We start from the raw sequence: 21,055 nt of genomic DNA on the forward strand, positions 1-21,055 counted from the left end.
GATAATACATAATGAAAATGTGCTACAACATAGTATGTGTCATGCAGCACAATGTCTAGTGATGAATTTGCTAACACTACTCCTGTTAATCCCCCTATTGTAAATAAGAAAATAAATCCTAATGCTCATAATATTGACGGAGAGTAATTAATTTGTGTTCCATGTAGTGTTGCAATTCATCTAAATACCTTAATTCCTGTTGGTACAGCGATAATTATTGTAGCTGCAGTAAAATATGCTCGAGTATCAACATCTATTCCTACAGTAAATATATGATGTGCTCATACAATAACTCCTAGGAACCCAATTGCTATTATTGCATAAATTATTCCAAGAACTCCAAATGTTTCTTTTTTACCTCTTTCTTGAGTTACAATATGTGAAATTATTCCAAATCCCGGTAGAATTAGAATATATACTTCTGGATGTCCAAAGAATCAGAATAGGTGTTGATATAAGATTGGGTCTCCCCCACCGGATGGGTCAAAAAATGAGGTATTTAAATTTCGATCTGTTAATAGCATTGTAATTGCTCCTGCTAGAACTGGTAGTGATAATAATAGTAGAACTGTGGTGATTACTACTGATCATACAAATAATGGTACTCGTTCTATGGATATTCCTATAGTTCGTATATTAATTACTGTTGTAATAAAATTTACTGCCCCTAGAATAGAGGATACTCCTGCTAAATGTAATGAAAAAATTGATAAATCTACAGAGGCTCCAGCATGTGCAATTCCTGCAGATAGGGGAGGATATACTGTTCAACCAGTTCCTGCACCACTTTCTACAATTCTTCCTGATAATAGTAGAGTTAGTGACGGAGGTAGTAATCAAAATCTTATATTATTTAATCGTGGGAAGGCCATGTCTGGGGCTCCAATTATTAGAGGTACTAGTCAGTTTCCAAATCCCCCAATTATAATAGGTATTACTATGAAAAAAATTATAATAAATGCGTGTGCAGTTACAATTACATTGTAGATCTGATCATCTCCAATTAAACTTCCTGGTTGGCCTAATTCCATACGGATTAAGATACTTAATGATGTTCCAACTATTCCTGATCATACTCCGAAAATTAAATATATTGTACCAATATCTTTATGGTTAGTAGGAAATAATCATCGTTGCAAGAATGAGATGACTGAAGTTATAGGTGATAAACTGTAAATTTATTTATGAGTTTAAAACTCTCTCATTAAATTTTGGCTTTATAGTTAAGAATAATAATTTTGAACTGCAATTTCAGGGTGATACGTTGTATGTATTAAGGCCTAAAAGAGTACCCCTTATTTATGACTTTGAAGGTCATTAGTGTAAAATTAACTTAAGACCTTATAAAGATTTTATAGAGATATATAAATTGGTTGAATTATAGGTAGTCCACATACTGAGAGAAAAATTGTAACTACCGATAATACTTGTTCTTTTAAATTTAATGGCTTGTTGTTAATAATATTCCATATATTAGTTTTATAATTTATTAAAATTGATGTAAGTGAGGTTCGTAAGTAATAATATAGGGTTAATAATGATACACTAATTAGGATTATAATTATAACTAATTGCTTAAGGTTGGTTGTTTGGATAATGACTATCCATTTTGGTAAAAACCCTAGTAGAGGTGGTAGTCCACCAAGAGATAATATTGATATGAATAAGGATATTTTTTTAATGGGTGGAAGTTTTAATATAAACAGTTGATGGACGTAGTATGTTTTGTTTATTGAAAATAACATAATGGTAGAGGTAGTTATAAGGATGTGTAGTAGTAAATATGTTAACCAGGTATTATCTTCTGATGTTATTCTTAGAATAATTCATGATATGTGGTTAATTGATGAAAAGGCTATAATTTTTCGTAACGAGGTTTGATTTAATCCTCTAATTGCTGATGTTCTAATTGTTAAAATTAAAATTATGTTTAAATTGTCAATTACGTAACTAAGCAATGTTGATGGAGCAATTTTTTGAATAGTTGTTATTACTAGACAGTTAATTCATGTTATTCCTTCTATGACTTCTGGTATTCAAATGTGAAACGGAGCAGCTCCTATTTTTATTAATAAAGCTATAGTTAAAAGCTGGATCTGTATATTGAAGTTTACAGCATTAATTATAATTAATGCTGCGGCCAAAATTATTGATGACGCTAATGCTTGAATTAGGAAGTATTTAAGTGATGCTTCTGTATTTCGTTGATTATTTGGTGTAGAAATTAATGGAATAAAAGATATTAAATTAATTTCTAAGCCTATTCAGGCTCCATATCATGAGGTGGAAGAAATAGAAAGGAGGGTTCCTGTTGTGAGGGTCAATAGGAATATTATTTTCTTGGGGGTTGTGAGCATTAAAAAGGGAAGGATTGATTATTATAGACCTTCATATGTGGGGTATGAGCCCTCTAGCTTAATTAGCTTACCTTTTTATTATATTTTGGTGTATGATGCACTATGGGGTTTGATACCATTGGAGAAAGTTTAATTCTTTCAATTATAAAAATTCATTTTGTTACAAATAAATTAATAAGAACATGTTAAATTTCATGTATACTTTACCCTATCTACCAGCACTATACTCAACATTAAATCCAGAAACAAGTTCAGATTCCCCCTCAGCAAAATCAAAAGGATTCCGGTTAGTTTCAGCCAAACAAGAACTCAATCAGGCTAACGCCAACGTTAAAGCAATAAAAATAAAGCATAAATAATCCTGAAAAACATTAAATAAAAGTAAATTATAACCACCAATTAAAAAAATAAAAGATAGTAAAATTAATACTAATCTAACCTCATAAGAAATAGTTTGAGCAACTGCTCGAAGCCCCCCAAGTAACGCATAATTAGAATTAGATGCCCACCCAGCAGACATTACTCTATACACTCCTATTCTCATACAACATAAAAAGAAAAATACCCCCAAATAAAAATTAAATAATAAGGTGTGATATGGAAAAACAACCCAAACAAACAAAGACAAAAATAAACTAAAAACTGGAGATATATAGTATGGATAATAGTTTCTCAAAGTAGGTAGTGTTTGCTCCTTAGTAAATAATTTAACTGCATCAGCAAAAGGCTGAGAAATACCACAAATCCCAACCCGATTGGGCCCCTTACGAATTTGAATATAACCTAAAACCCTACGCTCAAATAAAGTAAAAAAAGCAACTCTAATTAAAACACATACAACTAAAATAATAAAAGAAATAACTCCAATAAATAAATCTAATATCATCTACTATAAAAAGAAATTTATCTTCATTATTGAATTCTAAATTCAATGCACTTCTCTGCCATAATAGTAATTATTATTAATCAATATTATATATATAATATAAGTATTTGGTCCTTTCGTACTAAAACACTTTTAATATTAAGAGATAGAAACCAACCTGGCTCACGCCGGTTTGAACTCAGATCATGTAAGAAATTAAAGGTCGAACAGAACATCAAATTTGAAATGCTACCCCCAAATGATATCTTAATCCAACATCGAGGTCGCAACCCCTCCTGTCGATATGATCTCTCAAGAAAGATTACGCTGTTATCCCTAAGGTAACTTATTCTTTAAATCACTAAAAATGGATCCAAATAACAAAAATTATTGAATATTAAATAAAAAAGAGCTAATTATTATCTTCCCATCACCCCAACAAAATACTATTTAATAATATATATAATTATATTACTAATCAAAACATCATTAAAATAATATAAAGATCTATAGGGTCTTATCGTCCCCTTAAAAAAATAAAGCCTTTTCACTTTAAAGTAAAATTATATATTAATTAACTAAAGACAGTCTATTCCTCGTCCAACCATTCATTCTAGCCCCCAATTAAAAGACTAATGATTATGCTACCTTCGCACGGTCAAAATACCGCGGCCATTAAACAAGCGTCATTGGGCAGGTTATACTTCATATAAAAATCATGAAAAGATGTTTTTGATAAACAGGCGAGAATAAATTTTGCCTAATTCCTTTAATTAATTAAATAAATATACTAATAGAATCATAATTTCAAAATAAAACCAATTAAAACATATAATTAAGTAAGCAAGTAAAACCAAACTAAATTTTTAATAAAATTTCAAATAAATTATAACAAAATTACAAAAATTAACAATCTCCAAACCAATAAATATAATAGTTTAATATAAAGTTATAACCAACATATTAACCAGAAGCACATCCCCCTAGTCATAACTAAACATTAATATTGTAATATATATATTAATATAAAAATATTAAAATGTAAAGCTATATTAAATATAATTCCCTAATAACTAGATATAAGGTAAGTCGAATAACATTTTATTACAAATAACAATTTTAACAGAAAAATATAACACTTTTACCTTAAAATTAGTCTACTAGCTCCTCACCCTTCGAGAAAATAGAATATTCAATTAAAATTTAATCCTCCCTGATACAAAAGGTACGATTATTAACATCTCCTATAATAAAAATCAATATTTCATATATTTAATAAATCCCAACACTGTAGTAATAACCTATAACAAACTAATTTATATACACTAAATATATAACCAACCCCAATAAAATTACTTTTCATATACAATCAACTTATAAACTAAATTCAAATAGTAATAAAATTTCTATCAAAATATGTCGAATTGCACGACTAACTACTCAATGTAAATGAATATTCTAACTAACAGAAATATTTTGATACTATTCAAACTAGGCACACCTTCCGGTACGCCTACTATGTTACGACTTATCTCACCTATATAAATGAGAGCGACGGGCGATGTGTGCATGCCCTAGAGCTAATAAACCAAAATGTTATTCTAAAACAAAATTACAATTAAATCCAATTTCAAATATAATTTCAATATATTATCCAAATCAACATAATGTAACCCATCTCCACCCACTAATAAGCTGCACCTTGACCTGAAATATATTTCAACAGAAAAAAAGAATATATATTTAAATATATATTCAAATTACGGCGGTATACAAACTGATATTTTACAATAATAGGTCAAATAGAACGCGGAATATCGATTACGGGACAGGTTCCTCTAAATAGAATAAAGCACCGCCAAATTCTTTGAGTTTCAAGATCATAACTAATACTACTCAAACCAAATTTACAATGATAATAATAGGGTATCTAATCCTAGTTTAATATATCACCTTTATAGAATTAATAAAAATAAAGAACAAATTATATTAAAAATTTCACCTAATAAATAAAATATAAACAACCAAAAAATCAATTATTACTACAATTAAGCCAACAACTCTCCACTTATGTCCCCACGTCTAACCGCGGCAGCTGGCACGAATTTAGCCGGACAAAATAAATATTAAAATTTAAAATCCTGTAATCTAATTTACATTAAAATTAAACAAACCCACACACTGCGAACTAAATTCAAATACACCGTCTCAACCCATAAAAAAATTGGCGGAAATTTTTCCTCTCTTTAATAAATACATATGTAAAATTTAACTAGGGAGCTATAAGCTAGAATAAAACTTTAGTTTTAAAATATAAAGAGAGGTTCTTTATTATTATATAGTATGTATTATATTAAATTAAATTATAATTAGAAATTATCTCACGAAAATTTCCTCCCTTTTTATTTTTTACTCACTTTCCCATACTATATAGAACACAATTTTTTTTCCCTCAAAATTGTGTTCTATATAGATATATTAACTTCTTTTTCTCTAGACTCAATAAGTATTAAAATGACATGTTAATTAAGTCAATTACTTTAAGTTAGACTACAAAAACTTAAAAAAAATTGGATAAAATTAAAAAGGATTCTGAAGTATTTTATATTATTTAATAAATAGGTTCTACTTATTGATCATAACAATAAAAGTCTAATAAATAATATTATTAACCCACTATTATAATTTATGTATAAATAAGATGTCTGAAAAAGGATTACCATGATAGGGTAAAGTATACATGAAATTTAACATGTTCTTATTAATTTATTTGTAACAAAATGAATTTTTATAATTGAAAGAATTAAACTTTCTCCAATGGTATCAAACCCCATAGTGCATCATACACCAAAATATAATAAAAAGGTAAGCTAATTAAGCTAGAGGGCTCATACCCCACATATGAAGGTCTATAATAATCAATCCTTCCCTTTTTAATGCTCACAACCCCCAAGAAAATAATATTCCTATTGACCCTCACAACAGGAACCCTCCTTTCTATTTCTTCCACCTCATGATATGGAGCCTGAATAGGCTTAGAAATTAATTTAATATCTTTTATTCCATTAATTTCTACACCAAATAATCAACGAAATACAGAAGCATCACTTAAATACTTCCTAATTCAAGCATTAGCGTCATCAATAATTTTGGCCGCAGCATTAATTATAATTAATGCTGTAAACTTCAATATACAGATCCAGCTTTTAACTATAGCTTTATTAATAAAAATAGGAGCTGCTCCATTTCACATTTGAATACCAGAAGTCATAGAAGGAATAACATGAATTAACTGTCTAGTAATAACAACTATTCAAAAAATTGCTCCATCAACATTGCTTAGTTACGTAATTGACAATTTAAACATAATTTTAATTTTAACAATTAGAACATCAGCAATTAGAGGATTAAATCAAACCTCGTTACGAAAAATTATAGCCTTTTCATCAATTAACCACATATCATGAATTATTCTAAGAATAACATCAGAAGATAATACCTGGTTAACATATTTACTACTACACATCCTTATAACTACCTCTACCATTATGTTATTTTCAATAAACAAAACATACTACGTCCATCAACTGTTTATATTAAAACTTCCACCCATTAAAAAAATATCCTTATTCATATCAATATTATCTCTTGGTGGACTACCACCTCTACTAGGGTTTTTACCAAAATGGATAGTCATTATCCAAACAACCAACCTTAAGCAATTAGTTATAATTATAATCCTAATTAGTGTATCATTATTAACCCTATATTATTACTTACGAACCTCACTTACATCAATTTTAATAAATTATAAAACTAATATATGGAATATTATTAACAACAAGCCATTAAATTTAAAAGAACAAGTATTATCGGTAGTTACAATTTTTCTCTCAGTATGTGGACTACCTATAATTCAACCAATTTATATATCTCTATAAAATCTTTATAAGGTCTTAAGTTAATTTTACACTAATGACCTTCAAAGTCATAAATAAGGGGTACTCTTTTAGGCCTTAATACATACAACGTATCACCCTGAAATTGCAGTTCAAAATTATTATTCTTAACTATAAAGCCAAAATTTAATGAGAGAGTTTTAAACTCATAAATAAATTTACAGTTTATCACCTATAACTTCAGTCATCTCATTCTTGCAACGATGATTATTTCCTACTAACCATAAAGATATTGGTACAATATATTTAATTTTCGGAGTATGATCAGGAATAGTTGGAACATCATTAAGTATCTTAATCCGTATGGAATTAGGCCAACCAGGAAGTTTAATTGGAGATGATCAGATCTACAATGTAATTGTAACTGCACACGCATTTATTATAATTTTTTTCATAGTAATACCTATTATAATTGGGGGATTTGGAAACTGACTAGTACCTCTAATAATTGGAGCCCCAGACATGGCCTTCCCACGATTAAATAATATAAGATTTTGATTACTACCTCCGTCACTAACTCTACTATTATCAGGAAGAATTGTAGAAAGTGGTGCAGGAACTGGTTGAACAGTATATCCTCCCCTATCTGCAGGAATTGCACATGCTGGAGCCTCTGTAGATTTATCAATTTTTTCATTACATTTAGCAGGAGTATCCTCTATTCTAGGGGCAGTAAATTTTATTACAACAGTAATTAATATACGAACTATAGGAATATCCATAGAACGAGTACCATTATTTGTATGATCAGTAGTAATCACCACAGTTCTACTATTATTATCACTACCAGTTCTAGCAGGAGCAATTACAATGCTATTAACAGATCGAAATTTAAATACCTCATTTTTTGACCCATCCGGTGGGGGAGACCCAATCTTATATCAACACCTATTCTGATTCTTTGGACATCCAGAAGTATATATTCTAATTCTACCGGGATTTGGAATAATTTCACATATTGTAACTCAAGAAAGAGGTAAAAAAGAAACATTTGGAGTTCTTGGAATAATTTATGCAATAATAGCAATTGGGTTCCTAGGAGTTATTGTATGAGCACATCATATATTTACTGTAGGAATAGATGTTGATACTCGAGCATATTTTACTGCAGCTACAATAATTATCGCTGTACCAACAGGAATTAAGGTATTTAGATGAATTGCAACACTACATGGAACACAAATTAATTACTCTCCGTCAATATTATGAGCATTAGGATTTATTTTCTTATTTACAATAGGGGGATTAACAGGAGTAGTGTTAGCAAATTCATCACTAGACATTGTGCTGCATGACACATACTATGTTGTAGCACATTTTCATTATGTATTATCTATAGGAGCAGTATTTGCTATTATAGCAGGACTAGTACATTGATTTCCACTATTTACAGGAGTAATAATAAATCCAGATTGATTAAAAATTCAATTCATCTCAATATTTATTGGAGTCAACTTAACATTCTTCCCACAACATTTTCTAGGGTTAAGAGGAATACCACGACGATATTCGGATTATCCAGATGCATATACAATATGAAATATTGTTTCAAGATTAGGGTCAATCCTATCATTTACAGCAGTAATTATTATAATTTTTATTACCTGAGAAGGTATGACAAGTGCCCGACCAACATTATTTAATCTACAACAAGCATCATCAATTGAATGATATCAAATATCACCTCCTTCTGAACATACATATTCAGAACTTCCAATACTACTTACTAACAACTAGTTTTTAAGGTGGCAGAGAAGTGCATTGAATTTAAGCTTCAAATATAAGGGATACCCCTTACTTAAAAGTGGCAACCTGAAATCAAGTAGGATTACAAGATAGATCCTCCCCATTAATAGAACAAATAATATTTTTCCATGACCACACAATATTAATTTTAATTATAATTACAGTATTAGTAGGATACTTAATAGCATCATTATTTAATAACAAATTAACAAACCGAATACTTTTAGAAGGACAAACATTTGAAACAATATGAACAATTATACCAGCAATTACCCTAGTTTTTATTGCCCTACCCTCTCTACGTTTATTATATTTATTAGATGAAATTAACCAACCTTCATTAACCCTTAAAACTATTGGACATCAATGATACTGAAGTTATGAATACTCCGATTTTATAAAAGCAGAATTTGATTCATATATATCCCCAACAAATGAAATATCAATAGACTCGTTTCGATTATTAGATGTAGATAATCGAACAGTATTACCAATTAACATAGATATCAGAGTACTAACTACATCTGCAGATGTACTACACTCATGAGCCATACCGTCCATAGGGATTAAAATAGACGCCACCCCAGGACGACTTAACCAGGCAGGAGTAAATATTAGTCAAATTGGCCTATTTTTCGGACAATGTTCAGAAATTTGTGGTTCTAATCATAGATTCATACCAATTATTGTTGAAACTACAACTCACAAATCTTTTATTAATTGATTAATAAAAATTATACAAGAATCATTAGATGACTGAAAAGTAAGTAATGGTCTCTTAAACCACAAAATAGTAATATAACAACTACTTCTAATGAAAAGAGTTAGTTAATATATAACATAGGAATGTCAAACCTAAATTATCTTTATAGATACTTTTTTATTCCACAAATATATCCATTAAATTGAATTATACTATTTATAATATTTATATTAATTTATTTTCTATTTATAATCATCAATTATTATAATTATAATAAATTATTAAATAGTAACAACTTCAAAATAGAAAATAAACCAAAAATTAAATACTGAAAATGATAACAAGATTATTTTCATCATTCGACCCAACATCATCAATTATAAACATATCACTAAATTGAATAAGAACATTCCTGGGATTATTAATAATCCCAGCCCCATTTTGATTAATACAATCACGAACCTCTATATTATATAACATAATAATAATAAAGTTACATGAAGAATTTAAAACATTTTAGTCACCAGGGAAGAACCCTAATATTTATTAGTATATTTTCAATAATCTTATTTAATAATTCAATAGGATTGCTCCCCTATGTATTTACTAGATCAAGTCACTTAGTATTTACCCTAACCCTGGCCCTACCAATATGAATATCATTTATGTTATTTGGGTGAATCAATAACACAAAACATATACTAGCACACCTAGTACCGGAAGGTGTACCAGCACTATTAATACCAATTATAGTATGTATTGAAATAATTAGAAATCTAATTCGTCCAATAACTCTATCAGTGCGACTAGCAGCAAACATAATAGTCGGACATTTAATAATATCAATAATTGGAAATACAGGAACAATATTAGAAATTATTGGACTTTCAATATTAATTTTAGCACAAATTATATTAATTATTATAGAAACAGCAGTAGCATTTATCCAATCTTATGTATTTGCCTTATTAATTGCTATTTATTCTAGAGAATCAAAATAACTAATGTCAGCAAACCAAAACAAAACCACCCATATCACCTAGTAGATCAAAGCCCATGACCAGCAACAGGAGCTATTAGAGCAATAATATTAACAACAGGGATAATTAGATGATTTCACCAACAAAATATAATTCTATTATCAATAGGAATAACAACTATACTTCTTACAATAATTCAGTGATGACGAGATATTTCACGAGAAGGAACATATGAAGGATTACATACAAATCAAGTTATAATAGGACTACGATGGGGCATAATTCTATTTATTATTTCAGAGGTATTATTTTTTGTATCATTCTTTTGAGCATTTTTCCATAGAAGATTATCCCCAACAATTGAACTAGGAATATTATGACCACCAAGGGGAATTACTCCATTTAACCCAATACAAGTACCTTTATTAAATACAGCAATTTTACTAGCCTCAGGAGTAACAGTAACATGAGCCCATCATGGGCTATTAGAAAAAAAACAATCACATACAACGCAAGCCCTTATATTAACATTAATATTAGGAATATATTTTACTATTCTTCAGGTATATGAATATTATGAATCCCCCTTTTCTATCGCTGATGCAGTATATGGATCCACATTCTTTATAGCAACAGGGTTTCACGGGTTACATGTTATTATTGGATCAACATTCCTAGGGGTATGTTTAGCTCGACACATCTTATGTCATTTTTCACCAACACATCACTTCGGATTTGAAGCAGCAGCCTGATATTGACATTTCGTAGATGTAGTATGATTATTCCTTTATATTTCAATTTACTGATGAGGTAGATAATTTACTTACTATATTTAAAGTACGCTTAACTTCCAATTAAAAAGATTATAATAAAATAAAGTAAATAATTAATATAATCATAAGTACCTCATTATTAATTATAATAATCACCTCAATTGTAATAATATTATCCACATTACTATCAAAAAAAATAATTACAGACCGAGAAAAAAGATCACCGTTTGAGTGTGGATTTGACCCAAAATCCTCAGCACGAATTCCATTCTCTATAAAATTCTTCCTAATTGCAGTAATTTTTCTAATTTTTGATGTAGAAATTGTATTACTATTACCAATAACAGTTATTATTACTAATTCAAAATTAATATATTGAATATCTGTTAGACTCCTATTCCTATTAATCTTACTTTTAGGTTTATATCACGAATGAACCCAAGGATCACTAGAATGAGCATGCTAGAGTAATAGTTAATAATAATATTTGAGTTGCATTCAAAAGGTATTGAATAATTCAATTTACTTTATTGAGCAAGAAGCAAAAGCAATCAGCTTCGACCTGAATAAATTGGTGTATATTACCCTTGCTTATTTGACTGAAGCCAAAGGAAGGCGGCATATTAATGTTAATAATAAAATTAGGGTTATCTCCTCAGTTAAGGGGTATATTATTAAGTGGGGGCTGCTAACTTCCATCTTTAGTGGTGAAATTCCATTAATACTCTCACACTATTTCTTTAGTATAAAATTACATTATCTTTTCATGATAAAGCTGGACTTTAAATAAGTTCAAGAAGTGTCTACAGAATTATTTTATTCTTCCTAATAACTTCAATATTATGCTTTATTATAAGCTATATAAACACATATAAATTATTAATAAAACTACTATTAAAAATGAAAATATAAAATAAATATTAAAATAATTAGAATGTATTAATTGGATATTTAAAGAACCACTCCTTATATATTTATATACTCCCTGTCCCCCCATAAGTTCACTTCATCCATAATCAATAGCCTTAATATACAGACCTCCAGTAATAAATGAACTACCAATTAATCCACCAGAGGATAAATAAGGTAAAAATCATATTCCCCCTAATAAATAATATATTATTTTATTATTAAAAAATGGATAAATTTCGAACAGGAGAGATGTAATATTATATCCAATTCACCCTCCCAATAAAATACATATAATTGCCCCTATTTTCAAACTAAGTGGAATAATAATAACAAAAACAGAAGGAAAGACTAATCATATTAACCCAGAACCGCCTACAATAGATAAGAATAATAGACCTAATATACCTTTAAATATACCTCATCCCTCATCATCTGAAAAGAATTGAAATGATATACCTCTATAAGATTTACCAACTAAATAATAATTTAATCGAAAACTATAAGCTATAGTTATACCCGTAGAAACTCATAATAAAATAAGTATTACTAAATTAAAAGAAGATATACTTAATATTTCCAAAATTAAATCCTTAGAATAAAACCCAGCCAAAAATGGTATTCCACATAGGGCAAGACTACAAATTATTATACAAGAAATAGTTATTGGTATTTTATTAATTAAACCCCCCATACAACGAATATCCCGAACATCCCCTATAACATGGATAACTACACCAGCACATAAAAACAATAAAGACTTAAATATAGCGTGCGTCAATAAGTGGAAAAATGATAACTCCTTTAATCCCACAGATAATGTTAACATTATTAACCCAAGTTGTCTTAACGTAGATAAAGCAATAATTTTCCTCAAATCATATTCAAAATTAGCACCAACCCCAGCTATAAATATAGTTAGTCCTGATAGTAATAAAAGTATCCTACCAAAAACAGTATATATTAGTATATCTCCAAAACGAAATAATAAATAAACCCCATCAGTAACCAAAGTAGAAGAATGAACTAATGCAGAAACTGGGGTTGGTGCAGCTATAGCTGCCGGCAATCATGCAGAAAATGGAATTTGTGCACTCTTTGTTATCCCAGCAATAATAATAAATCTAGTAATTAATATTATATCAAAGTCAGAAACTAATCATAAATAATAAATATAATTTCAGCTACCATAATTTAATATTCAAGCAATAGATAATAAAATAAATACATCACCAATTCGGTTAGATAAAGCAGTTAATATTCCAGCAGAATAGGAACGAACATTCTGATAATAAATTACTAGACAATAAGAAACTAGTCCTAGACCATCTCATCCTAAAATAATTCTAATAATATTAGGAGAAATAATTAAAAACATTATAGATCCAACAAATAATAAAACTAAAATAATAAATCGATTTATATTATAATCCCCTTCTATATAAGAACCTCTATAATTAATAACCATAGAAGAGATATATATAACTAATCCTATAAAAATTAAAGATATCCAATCAAATAATATTGTTATGATAATACTAGAACTATTCAAATTAACAATATTTCACTCAATAAAAATTGTAACATCCCTAATTAAAAATATTATCCCTAATAATAATAAAATTATTCTAATAATTAATAAAATAATTGATACCATACTTGTAATAAAAAAATTAAAAACCATTGATCTAAGAACTTTTTAGTTACCACTAAGTCCACAACTTACTATTCTACTTAAACTACTTAAATAATTTAAATTCAATGAAATATTGGAGAACAAAAGACAATTAAAAAATTTAATGGAAATAAATGACAAAATAATAATAAATATTCACGAATATTACTTCTTCAGCAAGAAAATACACCAGAGTAGTATATTCCATGTTGAGTGTAAGAATATAAATATAAAGTATAACCAGCACTTAAAAAAGAGAGTAATGCAACACCTACAAAACTAAAGTAGGATCACCCAATAATTCTATTTAATAGACTAATTTCACCCAACAGATTAATAGAAGGGGGGGCAGCTATATTAGTAATTCTTAATATAAATCATCATAAAGATAATCTAGGAATATAATTAATTATCCCCCTATTAATTAATATACTACGACTACCTAATCGTTCATAAGTAATATTTACTAGACAAAATATTCCAGAAGAACAAAGACCATGTGCTACTATTAAAGTAAGACTACCATTTATTCCTCATGCCCCTATAGTTATAATCCCTATCAAAACAAGACCTATATGCGCTACAGATGAATACGCAACCAAGGCCTTTAAATCAATTTGACGTATACAAACAAGACTAATTATTCAAATCCCAACAATTCTAATACCAAATCAAAAAATATTATATTTAACAGCTAATCTCTCAATACAAGAAATAATTCGCAAAATCCCATATCCTCCAAGCTTTAATAAAATCCCAGCCAAAATCATAGACCCACTAACTGGAGCCTCAACATGGGCCCTAGGTAATCACAAATGAACCAAAAATATAGGTATTTTTACTAAAAAAGCAAACACCATTCTAATATATCAAATAAAATAATTTATATCAATATTAATATATCTAAATATATATATATACAACCCCCCCACCTTATAATTTAACATAAAAATACCAACCAAAAGAGGTAAAGAAGCAAGTAATGTATAAAAAAGTAAATATACCCCTGCTTGTACTCGCTCTGGCTGATACCCTCACCCTAAAATTAAAAATAAAGTAGGTACTAATGATCCCTCAAAAAACAAATAAAAAAAAAATTATTCTTATAAAAGTTAATATTAACAATAATAATAAAATAATTAACAAAAATATAAATGTACAAGGGTAAAAATAAATAGATATAATACTATTTCTAGCCACTATTATTAAAAAAATAATTCAAATGCTAAGTAAAATTAAAGAATAAGACATCACATCTAAGCCAATAAAATAACCAGCCCCCCATACTCCGATACCAAATCATACTATTAATAAAAACAAAAAACAACCAAAAAATAATAGAAATTTGAACCACCATTCATAAAGAACTATTAAAACTCAACAGGATTAAAAATATAAAATAAAAAATATATTTTAACATTTCAATAATACAAAAGAATTACAATAATCATTACCATGGGTACGTGTAACTGATACTATAACAGATAGACCAAGAGCCCCCTCACATACACAAAACGAAATAAATAATAAACAAAAATAAGCTTCTTCCTGATTATTAATAAAATAATAAGTTATATATAAATATAAGGATAACACAATAAATTCAAGTCTTAATAGAGTTACTAATAAATGCCTACGTTGAGAAATAAAGCATAAAAATCTAATAAATAAAATAACTAATATATATAATACTCTTAACATAAGTTTTTATAGTTTAATAAAAACAATGGTCTTGTAAATCATTAATGAATTAATAATTCTAAAAACATCAAGGAAGATATAATTATATCATCATTAGCTCCCAAAGCCAATACTTTTATTAAACTACTCCTTGATATTAAAATACAATTAATACTAATTACTATTATATTATTATTAGCACTAATAATACTATATATAAAACATCCACTATCTATAGGGATTACACTAATTATACAAACTATTACTGCATGCCTAACAATATCCACATTTTTAAAATCCACATGACTTTCCTATGTACTATTTCTAGTATTTTTAGGAGGAATATTAGTTCTATTTATTTATACAACAAGACTTACAGCAAATGAAATATTCAAAATAAGAACAAAAATAATAATTATGGGTGTAACCTTAATATTATTATATTTATTTATATTAATAATAATAGATCCATTATTAACCCCCTGAATACTACAAAATATAGATACTTATACAACCTGAAGAAGTACCCCCCCCCCTACCAGGAATAAAATTATACAACGAATCCATTATAATAATAACTACTATAACAGTAGTATATCTATTTATTACATTAATTGCAATTGTAAAAATTACTAGACTTTCACATGGGCCTCTAAAAATAATTATATAATTACAAATGACAAAACCAGCACGGATTTATCACCCCCTACTTAAATTAGCAAATAATGCATTAGTAGATTTGCCAGCCCCACTAAATATTTCCTATTGATGAAATTTTGGCTCACTTATAGGAATATGTCTCTCAATCCAAATCTTAACAGGTCTTTTCTTAGCAATACATTATATTTCAAGAACAGATTTAGCCTTTTCTAGAGTAATACACATCTGCCGAGATGTAAATTATGGATGAATACTACGAACTATTCATGCTAATGGTGCCTCCATATTTTTCATTTGTATATATATACATGTTAGACGAGGAATATATTATGGATCCTATTTATATTTTCACACATGATCTATTGGGGTTATAATTATACTAGCAACAATAGCAACAGCATTTGTTGGATATGTACTACCATGAGGGCAAATATCATTTTGAGGTGCCACAGTAATTACTAATTTACTCTCGGCAATTCCATATTTAGGAACTATGTTAGTCCAATGAATTTGGGGGGGGGGGGTTTGCAGTAGATAGTGCTACACTAACTCGATTCTTCGCCTTTCATTTTTTATTACCATTTATTTTAATAGCAATATCCATAATTCATCTACTTTTCTTGCATCAAACCGGATCTAATAATCCACTATCTATTAATAGCAACATGGATAAAATTCCATTCCACCCATACTTCTCAATAAAAGATATATTAGGGTTTATACTTATAATTTTAAGACTAATACAACTCTCATTAATATTTCCAACACCCCTAGGAGAACCTGCAAATCCACTAGTAACCCCAGTACACATACAACCAGAGTGATACTTTCTATTTGCATACGCCATTCTACGATCAATTCCAAATAAACTTGGAGGAGTAGTAGCACTAGTATTATCTATTATAATTTTATTTATTATACCAATACATCATAAAAGAAATTTTCGTGGACTACAATTTTATCCATTAAATCAAGTATTATTTTGATTAATATTTGCAACCTTTATTTTATTAACCTGAATTGGAGCCCGACCCGTAGAGACTCCATATATTACTACTGGGCAAGTATTAACAATTATATATTTTATATATTTCATTATATCCCCAGCAACCCTACTATTATGAGATAAAATTTTAAAAAAATGACTTCTTGACTGAAACTTTAAGTATATGTCTTGAAAACATAAAATAGAATGTAAATATTCTAGAAGTCTTCACATTCTAATTATTATGCAACTAAATATAAATTGATACAATCAATCCCCTAAAACCAACAAAAAAATAATAATTTAAAGAAACCGGAAGAAAACTCTTTCAAGCTAAATATATAAGTTTATCATAACGAAATCGTGGTAGTGTCCCTCGAATTCAAATATAAATAAATCCTAAAAAAATAACCCTTAAGTAAAAAAAATAAGAAAAATGGTATCCCCCCAACAATAAAACTCTAAATAAAACACTTATAAATAAGATACTAGCATATTCAGATATAAAAATTAAAGCAAATCCACCAGCACTATACTCAACATTAAATCCAGAAACAAGTTCAGATTCCCCCTCAGCAAAATCAAAAGGAGTCCGGTTAGTTTCAGCCAAACAAGAACTCAATCAGGCTAACGCCAACGGTAAAGCAATAAAAATAAACCATAAATAATCCTGAAAAATATTAAATAAAAGTAAATTATAACCACCAATTAAAAAAATAAAAGATAGTAAAATTAATACTAATCTAACCTCATAAGAAATAGTTTGAGCAACTGCTCGAAGCCCCCCAAGTAACGCATAATTAGAATTAGATGCCCACCCAGCAGACATTACTCTATACACTCCTACTCTCATACAGCATAAAAAGAAAAATACCCCCAAATAAAAATTAAATAATAAGGTGTGATATGGAAAAACAACCCAAACAAACAAAGACAAAAATAAACTAAAAACTGGAGATATATAGTATGGATAATAGTTTCTCAAAGTAGGTAGTGTTTGCTCCTTAGTAAATAATTTAACTGCATCAGCAAAAGGCTGAAAAATACCACAAATCCCAACCCGATTGGGCCCCTTACGAATTTGAATATAACCTAAAACCCTACGCTCAAATAAAGTAAAAAAAGCAACTCTAATTAAAACACATACAACTAAAATAATAAAAGAAATAACTCCAATAAATAAATCTAATATCATCTACTATAAAAAGAAATTTATCTTCATTATTGAATTCTAAATTCAATGCACTTCTCTGCCATAATAGTAATTATTATTAATCAATATTATATATATAATATAAGTATTTGGTCCTTTCGTACTAAAACACTTTTAATATTAAGAGATAGAAACCAACCTGGCTCACGCCGGTTTGAACTCAGATCATGTAAGAAATTAAAGGTCGAACAGACCATCAAATTTGAAATGCTACCCCCAAATGATATCTTAATCCAACATCGAGGTCGCAACCCCTCCTGTCGATATGATCTCTCAAGAAAGATTACGCTGTTATCCCTAAGGTAACTTATTCTTTAAATCACTAAAAATGGATCCAAATAACAAAAATTATTGAATATTAAATAAAAAAGAGCTAATTATTATCTTCCCATCACCCCAACAAAATACTATTTAATAATATATATAATTATATTACTAATCAAAACATCATTAAAATAATATAAAGATCTATAGGGTCTTATCGTCCCCTTAAAAAAATAAAGCCTTTTCACTTTAAAGTAAAATTATATATTAATTAACTAAAGACAGTCTATTCCTCGTCCAACCATTCATTCTAGCCCCCAATTAAAAGACTAATGATTATGCTACCTTCGCATGGTCAAAATACCGCGGCCATTAAACAAGCGTCATTGGGCAGGTTATACTTCATATAAAAATCATGAAAAGATGTTTTTGATAAACAGGCGAGAATAAATTTTGCCTAATTCCTTTAATTAATTAAATAAATATACTAATAGAATCATAATTTCAAAATAAAACCAATTAAAACATATAATTAAGTAAGCAAGTAAAACCAAACTAAATTTTTAATAAAATTTCAAATAAATTATAACAAAATTACAAAAATTAACAATCTCCAAACCAATAAATATAATAGTTTAATATAAAGTTATAACCAACATATTAACCAGAAGCACATCCCCCTAGTCATAACTAAACATTAATATTGTAATATATATATTAATATAAAAATATTAAAATGTAAAGCTATATTAAATATAATTCCCTAATAACTAGATATAAGGTAAGTCGAATAACATTTTATTACAAATAACAATTTTAACAGAAAAATATAACACTTTTACCTTAAAATTAGTCTACTAGCTCCTCACCCTTCGAGAAAATAGAATATTCAATTAAAATTTAATCCTCCCTGATACAAAAGGTACGATTATTAACATCTCCTATAATAAAAATCAATATTTCATATATTTAATAAATCCCAACACTGTAGTAATAACCTATAACAAACTAATTTATATACACTAAATATATAACCAACCCCAATAAAATTACTTTTCATATACAATCAACTTATAAACTAAATTCAAATAGTAATAAAATTTCTATCAAAATATGTCGAATTGCACGACTAACTACTCAATGTAAATGAATATTCTAACTAACAGAAATATTTTGATACTATTCAAACTAGGCACACCTTCCGGTACGCCTACTATGTTACGACTTATCTCACCTATATAAATGAGAGCGACGGGCGATGTGTGCATGCCCTAGAGCTAATAAACCAAAATGTTATTCTAAAACAAAATTACAATTAAATCCAATTTCAAATATAATTTCAATATATTATCCAAATCAACATAATGTAACCCATCTCCACCCACTAATAAGCTGCACCTTGACCTGAAATATATTTCAACAGAAAAAAAGAATATATATTTAAATATATATTCAAATTACGGCGGTATACAAACTGATATTTTACAATAATAGGTCAAATAGAACGCGGAATATCGATTACGGGACAGGTTCCTCTAAATAGAATAAAGCACCGCCAAATTCTTTGAGTTTCAAGATCATAACTAATACTACTCAAACCAAATTTACAATGATAATAATAGGGTATCTAATCCTAGTTTAATATATCACCTTTATAGAATTAATAAAAATAAAGAACAAATTATATTAAAAATTTCACCTAATAAATAAAATATAAACAACCAAAAAATCAATTATTACTACAATTAAGCCAACAACTCTCCACTTATGTCCCCACGTCTAACCGCGGCAGCTGGCACGAATTTAGCCGGACAAAATAAATATTAAAATTTAAAATCCTGTAATCTAATTTACATTAAAATTAAACAAACCCACACACTGCGAACTAAATTCAAATACACCGTCTCAACCCATAAAAAAATTGGCGGAAATTTTTCCTCTCTTTAATAAATACATATGTAAAATTTAACTAGGGAGCTATAAGCTAGAATAAAACTTTAGTTTTAAAATATAAACAGAGGTTCTTTATTATTATATAGTATGTATTATATTAAATTAAATTATAATTAGAAATTATCTCACGAAAATTTCCTCCCTTTTTATTTTTTACTCACTTTCCCATACTATATAGAACACAATTTTTTTTTCCCTCAAAATTGTGTTCTATATAGATATATTAACTTCTTTTTTCTCTAGACTCAATAAGTATTAAAATGACATGTTAATTAAGTTAATTACTTTAAGTTAGACTACAAAAACTTTAAAAAAAATGGATAAAATTAAAAA

The 21,055-nt window shown here is 28.2% G+C and overlaps 1 protein-coding gene and 1 pseudogene across 2 annotated transcripts in view; both read right to left on the minus strand.

The window, feature by feature from the left end:
• The window catches only part of LOC145981306 (uncharacterized), a 410,568-nt gene that overhangs the window by 337,749 nt on the left and 51,764 nt on the right, over window positions 1–21,055 (minus strand). The gene's annotated exons all lie outside the window — the stretch shown is intronic.
• On the minus strand, window positions 17,543–18,542 carry LOC145981172 (NADH-ubiquinone oxidoreductase chain 1 pseudogene; annotated as a pseudogene).

Source organism: Lepisma saccharinum, chromosome 29 (genome assembly GCF_977018435.1).
Source record: "Lepisma saccharinum chromosome 29, izLepSacc3.1, whole genome shotgun sequence".
In the NCBI taxonomy this organism is placed as follows: Eukaryota; Metazoa; Arthropoda; class Insecta; order Zygentoma; family Lepismatidae; genus Lepisma; species Lepisma saccharinum.